Consider the following 13,187-nt stretch of genomic DNA (forward strand, 5'->3'; position numbering starts at 1 on the left):
GGGTTTTGCATCTAGCCTTCGCAGATCTGTCCTAGTGCTTGGCTCTTCCAGAAAGAAGGACTTCTTGTACATAAAAATGGCGAATCCAGAGCTTTCAATCTGGCAAGTCTTTGCTTTGGAAGTGAGGAGGATTTTGAATGGTTTTGAAGAAGAAAGTGGAGGTGATTAACTGGAAGGTGTATAGGAAAGGTCACAGGAAAGGTGTCTAGGTATTCATCCTGGAGGAGATCTGGCATTTGTTCTTCTGGTTTGACATTCTGAAGGACTGAAGAAGGGAAGCATTAGACAGCATCTATTTTGCAGGCTTTGCTTTCTAATCTCCTTATGGAAGGCGGTGTAAAATCAATCTCGACAGACGAACGAGAATTGGTGGAGTCTAAATTCTATTTTCCAAAGCCAGAGAATTCATAACAATGGTGGGTTTTTTTTTAATTCAAATGGAAAGTGTATCCTCAGAACGCAATGCGGCAATTGTTTTTTAAAGTGGTTATTTATTATTTCCTAGAGAGACTGGTTAACTGTAACGTAGATGTAACAGAATAATGAGGCGAATGAACCCTAACTGTACATACTCTTGACAGAAATGAAATGCACTCAGCATCAGAGCAGGTGAAGTGAAGCATTGTCTATCAAGGCTGTTTTTCTTGGCTGCATCTCAGATTGTGTGGGGGATCCTAACCTCAGGCACAATAGCATTCATAAACAGCCATAGACTGCTGCTCTTTCTCCAACGACACATAAATACTCATTTTAAAACGAAAACAATCTTATTAAATACCATTCATTCATATCTGGATTTACAGATGCTTGTTATGTTGGAAAACCTGAACCCAATATAATCCTTGCATCCTGAGAAAAATAGAAGGAAATAGTGGGTTAGAACATTACAAGGTCATAATAAACAATGGTTTCCAAATGCACAGAATTAGTTGTTTTTATTCTGGTAGGTGGACATTTTGAGGACTGTGATACTGTCACTTTCTTTTTATTTAAAAAAAAGCATTTAAAAAGCTATGAATTTTTTAAGGGATGGGGGAGATGAGAAGGGTTATTATTAAAAACGATTTTTAGGGCTATGTGGATTTTGGCTTTCTCTGTTGTGAACAATGTGTATTTTCTAAAACACATGGTGATTACTTGACAGGTCAGGTGTTTATATAGTAACAACAGTGATTCTCTTTGGATCTCAAGTTAGGATACAAGTCAAGTTAACTCAGGTTAGGATACATAGTTGAATTACAAGGATGCTTGCTAGGCTGTGCTGATCACCACAGCCAATTTTTATGGAAACACAAAGCTCCTTCCAGTTTGGTAGTCATCATTACCCCTTCCATTCTCCAACACCCTTTAAAAATCACAGTCCAATCCATTCCTCCCCAAAATCGAATATTAATACAATTTGAGTTCTTGATGGAACTACCATCAGGACTGCAATGCCCCGCAGCTGAAATAATATTTAAAATAGAAGGGATTTGACATTTGAGAAGTCAGTGGCTTGAAATACCCAGTTGTACTTAGCTAATTCAGTCCTTAACCTCTGGTTTCAAATAAATCAATTACAGTCGATTCCACTTCAGTTCAGAAGTGCACAGGGTTTTAGTTAATTGAATACATTTTATTCACTTGCTAGGAATATTCATTTATCAAAATTCCAAATTTAATGTACATTTCTTTACAACTCAGGTTATGTTGGATTTTACAGTCAGATCAAATTTGCCCTGGTTTCCCCAAATCCCGCTTAAAATCTAAATTTTACCACTCTTTACAAAACAGTATTCCTTTCTCAATCAAAAGTAAATTCACAATAATTCCAGGTCAGGCAGGAGAGCTGCTTCCCCCTCCATACCCCGACCCTCCCCCCAAAAGAAAAAAATCTCATATGTGGTCATCAGCCTTGTGTTAAGTTTAAATAGGTTAGGAACAGAGCTGGATTAATTAAGTTTTTTTAAAAGTATTGACCTGAAATTTTTTTAAAAAATTACGCATGGTTTCCATTAGAGCTTAACTTTGCTGCAGCTGACAGGTATGACAGCATTTTGTGATCTTAAAGCCGCAGGCCCCTTTTCTTAACCCTCTCTCTTCCTCTGCCTGCCCCCTCTGGCTTTTGGAGAAGTGCTTGAATAAATAGCGAATTGTTAACTGAAAGCAGTGTGGTTAAATGTGCCCAAATGAAGTTGTGCTTTAAACAGATATTGATGTATGCAGTGTTTTATATTTATTGTTTGTAGCATCCTGCTGGCGGCACTTTACTGTTTGGAAAGGAAAGGGGTTAATTAGCGTCATTATCAATCACTAATGCTTGCCTAACGTGTCCAAAGAATAATCAAGTTAGAGGACGGCATGAAGCCAACAGCTGCTTCATCCCAGTTACAGATCTCCTCCTAAGCCACTCAGTTATGGGGTCGGGGGGAGGTGAAGTGAGGGGAAGAATCCTCATTGCTTGGGCAAAAGGGCTATAAAAACCGGGTCAACTCACTAGAGATCCACAAGGCGGAAAGGACAACATCAACAACCAGCGTCTGCATTCTCTGAGTTGCAGGTGCAGAGACGGCAGTGGTCCTAAGGCGAGAGGACTGAAATTTGTTCTTTAATTTGCTTGATTGTCCAAGTTGGGCTTTTGAAGAAACAAGTTCATGTTTCCCTATTGCTTAGGGGTCCGTGGTAAAAAAAACAAATCTAAAATGCAAGGAGAGAAGAAGAAATACCCCCCCCCCCGCCACCACAGACGAACCCAAGGTGACTTCTCACATCACCCAACCACCCAACTCAGAAGAATGAAACCACAGAACACACCAGGTAGCAACAGTTCTCACACCTCTGCATCACCTCTTAGGGTGCTCAGGGATGTTTTCCCTTGTGAATTTCAATGAACAATTCTTTTTTTATATTAAACTTGGTGGCTGCACAGGTATGCCATCTCAGCTTCCCCATTGTTATCATTATTACTATGACACTGTCCTTGTGACTTACCGTGGGAGAGAAACTGAAAAAGGTTAACCCCGTAAGGGGTTTCCCCTAGAAGCTTGCCTTTAAAAACATTATTTGCCAAATTAACTATGAGTTAAGAACCAAAGACTCCATTAATGATCAGAGCTTACTCAACTGTTTCTCTGAAGGTGAGAATGAGTTAGTCCAAGGTGGAGTATTTATAAACAGAGAGCAGTTGTATGATTGAAGAAGTCTATGATTTCTTTCTTCAAAAGCTCAAACTCATCTTTGCTCTTCTGGACATAGATGAGAAACGTTCTCAGTCAAATCGTGAAGAGAAGTCCTTCCCCACAGAAGTGGCCGGTGTCACCCATGGAGGACAGCAGGGTAACCAGCAGACTGGGGAGAGAAAAAGGGCGTCAGGATGGAAAACTGTAATTCATGTAGGTGGGAAGGTCCTGTGTTTAAAAAGTATTCTGCTCCTTAGGATCAAGACTGAGAAAAGGAAAAGAAGGAATAAAAGAGATTTTAAGCTGGGAGCCCTATAACTAAACGTTAAGTGTCATTCATGTGTAAAACTGTATTTTTTTTCGCCTTTGATGCCTGAGAGGACAGCATTGAACCAACTTCGCTTTTACAGAGAGATTTATTTCTTAACAAAAGAGCAACACTTAGGATAGTAGTGGACAAATCCATGTTAGAGAAGAAGGAAGCTCAGGGGAGATGACTTTTCTATGGCAGATACTTATGGATACTTACATTTTTCTCTTCCTTCCTCCCTTCCCTTTTCTCTCTCTTTCTTCCATCCTTCCATCCTTCCTTCCTTCCTTCCTCTCTCTCTCCCCAGCCCCTTTCTTCTTTTTCTCTGTCTCTGTCTGTCTCTAACTCAAGAATACGTCTGATGGTCTTTGAGGAGCTTGGTCCAATTCGTTTGCTTTTCCATACTAACATCCATTTAGAAGTGGGAATATTTTCAACAGTAGGGTGGGGAGTTCTTTTTCAAAGTGGTCCAATTCCATGCTATGCTTTTGCTACTCATGATTTTTCTATGGAAACAAAGATTATATCCACTAAATGCCAATAACAACCCCAAACACAAGCCCTCACACTGAAGGTGGAGTCTCATGATCCAGCCTCTGTGCAGTAGTGGCCCTGCTGGTGGATTGTCCATGACAACTCAACTTTTGCAAATCAGAAGGCCCCGGGCCCTTCATTTCCTCTGGGACCACATCTCTCTGATCTCTCTCTTGAGTTGTTCTCACTCATCACCTTTTAAAAATCCAGCCTATCTTGGGGAAATATACACATTTACCTACTTATTTATTTATTTTTATATCTAAGGTGTTTGGTCAAACTAAATTTAACTAATATAGCTTAAAAGAATTTTTTTCCTGAGGCACTGAGTTAATGCTAGGATCAAATTTCCGTTTGCCTTGTCAGCTACCAAATCCTATTTCAGGATCCCCACCCCCAGTCTTTTTTGGAGCCCCCAGGTCTGGGCTGCGCCTTTGTCCACAGCATGGAGTCGGGCCCCCCGCGCCCGATCTCAGCTCTGGGCGCCAGGACCCGGCCCGGGAGGAGATGGCGCGGTCCTTACCCGCTGGGTGCCCGCCTGGGAGCCGTCCTAGCTCAATTCCCCGAAAAAATCCCGGCGCACGCCCCTTTGGACTAGAAGCAATTCGCAACTTGATTTTGATGGTCTGGAGTAGAAGGTGGGAGGTGAGGCGGTGGAGGTGGGATGAGGGCCAGGAGGTTCGAGCCCAGCCTGGGGTTGGACAGAGGCGGGAGTAGGGGTTGCAGGAGGCCAGGAGGGAGTGTGAGCAGCCTGGGCGGTGGCCACCGGGAGCTCGTCCGGGTTAGACCCAATTAAGCCGCAATAAAACCCTGAGATAGAGGTTTGGGACTTGCCTGCCTCCCTTTGCTCCCTCGCTGGTGCCTCGAGCGAGAGCTGGGAGGCTCCAGGTCAGAATTTTCAGGGCCCTTTTCACGGGAATGGCGCTTTAATTAATAACTGGAGGAGGGATCTGGGAAACTTTCTGGCTCCAAGACTCCCAAGGCAGCGCAGAGTTTCAGCATCCCTGACTCGGGTCTCTAAGCAGATAGCACTGCGTGGGGCTTGGGCTCCCGGCACCCGCACACACCCTTTCTCTCCCACCAGGCCTCTCCGAGCTCGTCACTCTCAACCCACCTCACCGAATATCTTAACTGTCCGACACCACTCCCTACGCTTCCCTTCGCTGAGACCCAAGACGCGGCCTGGACCCGCGCCGTCCGCCCAGCGCGGCCTGCCCACCGCAGCACCTTGACCCTCGGCCACTTGATTCTTTACAAACTCATTAAGACCTTGTTCTATTGCTACAATTCTGTTGACCTTCTAACACCCATTTGAGCTAACACCCCGGACCCAACTACGTTAGCAGTGAGAGAGTCTATGGAGGACCATTTATGTGACCGCGCTCTGGGTCGCCACACCCAACTTGGATCTTCCATTAGGGTGACCTGAGATGAAAGCCTTGGGTGGTGATCCTCGCCAATCCCAGGCCCATTTGCACCTCTGGGCTTCCCCTCTGCCTCCCTCCCTTCCTCCCTCCTCCTCCCCTCCCCTCCCCCTCCCCCCTCCTCTCTTTGTAAAAATGCGCTCTGACTTTGGGGGCGGGGGCGGGGAGACTGGCTGGGCTGGGCTGGGAAGGGGGGCTCCGCAGATAGTTGATATTCCGGGTCCAGCCGCTCTCCGCGCTCCCATTCTCTAAGCTCAGCCGGGGGGAAGTGTCGCCCCGGGCCAAACATATGCTTCTTTCCAGCGCGCTAATCCACCTTCAGCGTGGAGGCATAATTGCTCGAGTGTCCATGGCTTCGCGGCGCTTTGTCCCTCGCTGGCTCCCATCAGCCCTGGCACACGCCATTTCAATCAAATCTTTTCAGAAAACTGTCTCCTTATATCAAGTCCCAGCCCCTGCGAACGACCGGAGCATTTAACAAAACACCCTCCGTGCGCCGCCCGCCTCCCTCCGCCCTGGCGGAGCAGGGAGCTGGGATTATTGCGACAACTTTTCATTGAGTTTAGTCTCTGCAAAGGCAAAGAGAAAGAGAGGAGGGAGAGAGAGAGAGGGAGAGAGAGAGAGGCAGAGAGAGAGAGAGAAGGGGAGAGAGAGACAAGAACAACAGCACAAAAAGCAACATCAGCATCCTAGACCCAAACAGGTCTTTTTTAAAGCCCTTGGTGTCAGGTGTAGTGGAAAGGAAAGGTCAGAGGTCACCCTCAAAGTGAAAACGTGTTTCATCTCAGTTATTTTTTTCTTTGAAATGACAGAAATCGAGTGCCTCTGTGGAGTGTTTGGGCAGTCCCAGGGGTTAAAAAGACACGTAGAAACAAGCTCAGGGAAATGGGCAGAGAAGAGGGAAGGACCATGACTGAAGGATGTTATTCGTTGTCTCTTTCTCGAAAAGCGCTGACAAAAAAATCCCCAGCACTAAGTGCCACGTAGTATCCAATCTCTCTCTTTTGTTGCCGGTGACAGACATACATGAAAGTTGAACTGAAGATCTCTGCTTTATGATTACAGCCTCTTGGTAAATATGGAAGTCTTACACTCTCCTCATTTAATAGTTTGACTGGATTCCCAGCTTCAGAAGAAAAAGCTTTCATTGATTAGGAGAAAAAGACAGGGAGAATGACAGACTGAAAAGATGAACTCTAGGAAAGATCTTAGAAGCAGAGCTTAAAAATATTTTTTGATGCTGTAGAAAAAAAATAATGAAGCCAAATGCAAAAGACGAAGCACCAGGTTTGACTTTGTGTAGCAATTATTATGCAAATACACACAAACAGAAGAGACTGTAGTTCTATTATAGGAACACAGCTTTGCTGCTTGTTTGTAAAATGAGAATGTCAGAGTAATGAACAGTTTTCTTCAAATCCTAAATCACCCCATATTGAGACTGATTTCGGGGACTTAGGTGGTTTTTTTTCAGCAACAATTTATTTCCTGATGATGGAGGAGGAGAAAGGCAATGACCACTTGTTCTCCAGCCTTAAAATACAGCAGGCTTTTATGGTATGAAACTCCATGGGGCTTTTTGGTGACTCTCCCTCCTTCTCGCACGTCCAAGCTGAGGAAGACTAGAAAGGGCTTGAAAGTGTTAAGTTCATCCCTGCTCACACAGACCCTACGATGCCAACCCCAGTATCCTTGATCCGCTTCCAAGTTGGATGAAATCCTTGAAGTCTCCTCCATTAACCAAGTGGATGAGCCAAGTTGGCTATGAATGCCAAAGTCTGGGAGTTTAAGTCAGACCTTCATGGCCACAGTTTTAATAGGTGATTGGAAATGTAATGCCTGAAAGTCTCCTAAAGTGTTCAGTCTGTGGGATGGAAAGTGATAGGACTTTGGGGAGAAAACTGTCCCAACTCATCCTGGAAACTGGCAAAATGAGACACATTTCTTAGCTAAGTAGCTTCACATCTTGGGAACTAGAAACTACTTTGCTATGATTACCGAACACTAAAGAATGGTTAAAATCTTTCAACATTTAAACATAAGGATCCTCAGAGGGAAAAGGAGAGTGATTTTTAAGTTTTTATTCATTTGCTTGTATTATGACCTTTTTGTAATTATAAAAGAAAGGAAAGACACAGTAACATCATGACCTTTTCCAAGCCTCTTTTCATCCCTGCAGTAAGGTGGGATGGAGAATTTAGAAGGAAGCAGTAATCTTGGGAAGGAGAAAGAAGCTGAATACTAAAGACCCAGATGGCAGGGACTGTGGAAACCCTCGAGTGGGGGAGCTCATGCTCAGTAAACACAGTGGTTGTGTATTCTTCCAATTTCTCACCACACCCTCCATGGCCAGCTGGATAGAAGGACCCAAGATAATGGGTTCCAAGCAAGGAATCTTTTTTTGGAGTGTCAGCGAGCATGGAAGTGATGAATTCTAACCTTGAGGCTCTTTCTCCAAGTCAAAATGTTCTTGAAGATTCCCGTTAAGTTTAGAGGGTAGAAACTGGGTGGATTTCTCCTCGTACACCATGAGACCTAGCAGCTGGATCCAAACAAGGAGGGGTGAGGGAGACCCATTAGGAGGAGATGATGACTTCCAGTGGGTTTCTAACCACCCCTTGGACTGCGCCTATGAAAGATTCAGAAACAACAGAGTAGAGGAAAGTTCTGATGAGGAAAATCTAAAGTTAAACCAGCCTTTTAATAATAAGACCATTCTTACAGGGGTTTTTCTTTCTCAGACACTCAAAGAGATACTGATCTCTCCAAATACCACCTACACCGCTGCTGCCTAACTCTGTTACAAGGCTGAGAAGCATCTTGCTGGTTTGGTTCAGGAAAACCAGGGAGAGTGCTGGCAGGGAGCCTGGACTGGCACTGCCCCTTCAGGCTCTAGAAGAGCCATGTGCTCCTCAGTGGCATGGCTTAGAAGTGGGATAACCCACCTGCTTGTTTCTGAAGGGGTCTTTGCTACTAATTCAATCGGGAGATCTGAGGGGAAGGCTGGAGCAGGGAGGAGGTGCTTCAGAGAATTGTGTAGTTGGAAACCCCTTGCTCTCCCCTCTAGGATAACTCCCAACCCTTGGAAGTTAGTGACACATCAAAAGAATCAAGTCACTGGTCTGACTGTGCGTAGCTGAACCACTTAGGAAACTGTCTCAATGGGTGTTAGTGAGTGTGAAGAAAGTTCTTTTAAGGAAACAAGAAGATTTCCTGCAAGAAGGAAACAAGAGTTCAGAGAATCCTCTTGAATTTCCCTCCTGCCCCACCTTCCCCCTCTCTCCCCACTGAATATTTTGGCTGAACTTAGTGTTTCTTTGTATTTCCCCCTTTGCTGAGAAAACCTTAAGAACCTTCTACTAGGCTAAGAGTTAACCACAGCCCTTACTGAATCTGGCTTATGAAAACCAGACTTCTCTAAGAGACGGGTCTTCTGGCAGCAATTAGTCTGACTTTTCTTTAACAAAATTCTTTGTAATGCCATTCAGAAAACAGGTCGGTAGGAGTTTGTGGCAAGGAGTGTGTGTGTGTGGGTGGGTATGGAGGCGGTTGCCGGGTGGGTGGGGGGTGGTGTTCCAGAAGGCCAATTTGTATGAGTTGGTGGAAGAAGATTCCCAATGTTAGCACATTAACTTTGAGAGCTGTGAAATATTTAATTAGTACACTGCTTGGGATTCTATTAAAACTGGCTCTGCTTCTGAAGACTGCCCTGAAAATCTGCTTGTTCCTTTCTCACGTGCAGAGTACAAAACAGCATTGCTGTCTTTCCTTGGCACAGAATGATTTCCACAGTTTACCAAAGCAATTTCCCTTTAAAAGCAGGACTACCTGGAACAAATGAAAGAAACGAGTCAGTTAGTGAATATTTGAATGTAGAAGAGTCTATGGGTGGATGTGAGAAGAGAGGATGAGGATCAAGGAAACAATGGTCTGTCACCCTCCCAGCAGCGACTTGTCTGTTTCTGACTGATGGGGCACAACGCAGTTCTGCAAATGCCCTCCTATTGCCTTCTCCCCTGCATGTATTTAAAAATCCAACCCCACAACACACACACACACACACACACACACACACACACACACACCAAACAAGAGACCTATTCATTGAGTCTGCAAAGCCACCTCGCTTCCCCTGGTTATGCAAATACTAAATTGAATCAACGGACTATAGCATTTAGCCCATTGCTGAAATATGATAGATTAAAAAAAGTTGGGGATTCCAAGGAAATTGATTCCAACAGTTCATTTTCAGCCGGTGTGGATGTCTGTGTGTCTGAAGGTGGAGACACAAATCCATCTTGTTGAAGTTGTGGCTGCCATTCTGAGAAGCAGCCTACGGTTTTTGATTCCCCACCCCCCTCTCCTGGGGAGATAAGAATTTGAGCCATTTAAGATGCAATGCAGAAAACTCCGGGTAGCCCGTCCCGGGGGAGTGGGGTCAGGGGGTGGGGAAGGACTCCTTGAGGAACTTCGTCTCCTCACTGTTTCCCCGCCGTTGGCAGGACCCGAGGTCCGAAGGGCCAGTTTAATTGAGGGCCCATTCCAGACGGGATAGCGGCCAGCTCCCGCCTCGGGTCCTGCCTAGAGGAGTGAAGGATCGTGGAGAAGGCCCGAGAGCCCTCGGAGAGCAAACACACGCTCCCTGTCCCTCTCAGGCCTGGGGCGCAAGGACTTCCTCTAGGCTGCAGAGAGAACTGGGTCTTGTTCCCGAAAACCAGGAGACCCTCCCCGCCCTCCCGCCCCCCACCACCACCCACGGCGTTCCCTCTCCTCTCCAGGCCTCCGGAGTCGTTGACTTCGCTAACTTAGGGACAACCAGGCCTCGAGACCTCAGTTTCCCTAGCGCGCCAATCAATCCGGCAAGTTTCCACAGGGGACCAGGGATACCGGTTCTTCGGGAGATCAAAGTGGGGACTGGCAGGAGGAAGAGGTCCAAGGCGGGGTTCCAGCGAGGGAGCTAGGACAGGGCCCCAGCCACACAAGCCCAGCCCAGAACAATAGGGACAAGACGCGGCGTTCGTTGTCCGCCACGATCTCCATCTTCAGCATCGTTAAAAAAAAAAATCCAATCTTTCTGCACACCCAATACATCATTTCAATAAGAATGACTTCACTTTAATAAAGATTTAATACGTTAAATCTGTCCTTGTCGCTGATTGATGCTTCTTTGTCTTGAAAACGATTTGGGTTTTCCTGATCAAGAATTCTGGGGGAAAGGCTTTAATTCAGAGTCGGGGTTGTTATTATTGTTTGATAACACTTCCTGAGGAGAAACCCCGCGTGCGCACTGACACACACACACACACGCATACACGCGCGCGCGCGCACACTCAGAGGCCCGCTCGCCTTTTCTCCTTGGGTTCTCCAGCGTGGAAACCTAGAAAGCTTTCCTGAACTGCCCGGGACGTGGGGGAAGGGGAGCCGCGAGGGGAGGGGGCGGGAGCCGGGGTGGGGGGTGGGGGGGAGCTGCGGAGCCCAGCGTCTGTCGGAGAATCATTTGCCCTGAATCACAAATTTTCACGGCTTAAAAAGAAAAGGTAAAGCTAATGTCTGGCTCAATTAATAAACATGGTAATTTCACACCCGGAGAAGGACATAATTTCATCCGAGCGCTATCGGCGCCATCACAAAGGGTCAGGGCGCAGCTGCGGCGAACCCGGGTCATTACGGAGTCGCCGAGCGGCTCCCGCGCTCCGGCCCAGCGCGCGCCTCCGGGCAAAGGATGGCTGCGGGCGAGGCCGGGGCGTCCCCCGATAAAGGACTTACCCACCGTGTGGGAAATGGAGCCGCTTTCAGACGAGGAGTAATCAGCTCGCAGACGTAGCGCCCGCCTCGCCCCCCAACCCTCTACTTTTAAAAAATAAAAGATAAAACCAGCAAACACCCGCTCTCCATCATTTCAGTCTTTTTCTCTTCTCCTGTCCTTTTTTAATAAAATCACGACCCATACAATATAGAGACACACACAGACTTTTTTTTTATTTTTTAGAGGGGGTCTTTGATTCATTGTCAATAGAAACCTATTGTATCTGTAAATTTCAGGACAGTTGCAGTTGACAAATTTCTGGTGTCAAGATTTGGGGCCAGGAGCTGGGAGACAAGATATTAGCTTCAATCTCATAATCTCTTAATCACATTACACTTTAAGTGAGCATGTGTAATTTCACCCATCAATGATTTATTTAAGCATTTGGAGCACAATTACTTGTCTCATACACAAATACTGACTGGAGCATTGTTTGCTAGAAAGAAACCCTGAGATTTAGGAAAAAGAACGTATCTTTTCCGTTCCATTACGTGTCCCACCTCAGAATCAAAATTCATCTGTAATCGAGACCCGCAGGGCCCGTCTCCTCAAAGGAAAGAGCCCCAGAGGCAAATCCACCCGAACCACAAGGGGGGTTCCCTTCCCCCCTTCTCTGGGTTTAGATTTTTAAGCAGATCTTCAAAGCTAAAATAAATGCCCATTAAATAGCTGCATGCAAATAGGATGGAGCCGGGCAGCTAAACACACAAAGCCCATCTCACAAAAAACAAAACCATGATTGATGGCAACTCGGATGCTCGTGTGTTTAGAAAGAAAATTATACGTGTCCAGTCTCCCAGGTGTCTAAATTATTGAAGAGCGATGTGCATATTTCAACGGGAGAAGGTGGCCGAGGTTAGGGACCGGCGGTCGGTGGCGCGAATGCCACTGTGTGGTATATTTGGGTCTGGGGAGACTTCCGTGCAAAGAATTTTAACACATTCTTCTCTGGGCGGCCGAGGAGGCAGCGCTAACCTGACGGCTCTCCGGCAAATGTTTAGAGAAAATAGATCGCTCTCCTTGGCCTGGACCCCTCTTCTCGGCCTCTCTGCAAGGCTGACGGCTGCGCTCCGGGTGCCAAGCAGGCCTCTGAGGGCGGCGGGCAGGGCAGGGCCGGGCGGGTCCGCGGGGCCCACAGCGGTGAGAGCTTCCGTCCGCGAAGTGGTCGGGGGCCTCGGGGGCCGAGCTCAGCCCTGGGGTCGGACTCCGCGCGGAGCCCAGGGAGGCACTGGCGTCATTGTCGGTTCTTTGTTCTGGCACTTTCAGAGCCTTCGAGTGAAGCACCACCGGGGACGCGCCAGAGGTCGCCCCGTCGGGTGGGGGGACCCGACCGTGCAGGCCTGGCTCTGAGCCGGAGGCACGGGCTCGGGGAGGTTGTATTGCGACCCCTCGGCCGCTGGTGGTGGTGGTGGGGTTACTAGAGCAGGGCGTGATAAAAGAAGTGCGAAATGGAGAGAACTTTCCAGAATCTCATTTTAAGTCTAAGAAGGAAACATTTGAAAATAAGCAAGCATCTCCGTTTATCTCCTTTCTCCTTGTCTCTTTACTCTCTAGGTCAGTCCCCTCACCCTCTTTCTGGTCCTCAACTCTCCAGCTCGTCTCCCCCAGTCTCTCTTCCTTTTCTCTCTCCCCTCCTCCACTTCTTTATAAATAAGCCAGAAGGAAAAAAAGATCCTCAGCAATTACTGCTCAGAGAGAGGGCATCTGCCATCGGGGATCAGCCTTCGAGGTCTCTGGTCAGGCAGGGAACCCCAGGCCCCCACTCCTTGCTGGGCTTGGGGGAGGAGACGCGTGGGCCCAGTGTCCTCTGCGTGGGGATGAACCAGTATTTCCCACGCATCTAATCTTAACCCCATACTCGAAGCCATCTTGCTGCTCGAACCAGGCTGGGAGGATTCAAAACAGCGACGACAAAGAGTAATTACATATTAGAAAACAAAACAATAATTACACCA

This window comes from Vicugna pacos, chromosome 20 (assembly GCF_048564905.1).
Source record: "Vicugna pacos chromosome 20, VicPac4, whole genome shotgun sequence".
NCBI lineage: Eukaryota > Metazoa > Chordata > Mammalia > Artiodactyla > Camelidae > Vicugna > Vicugna pacos.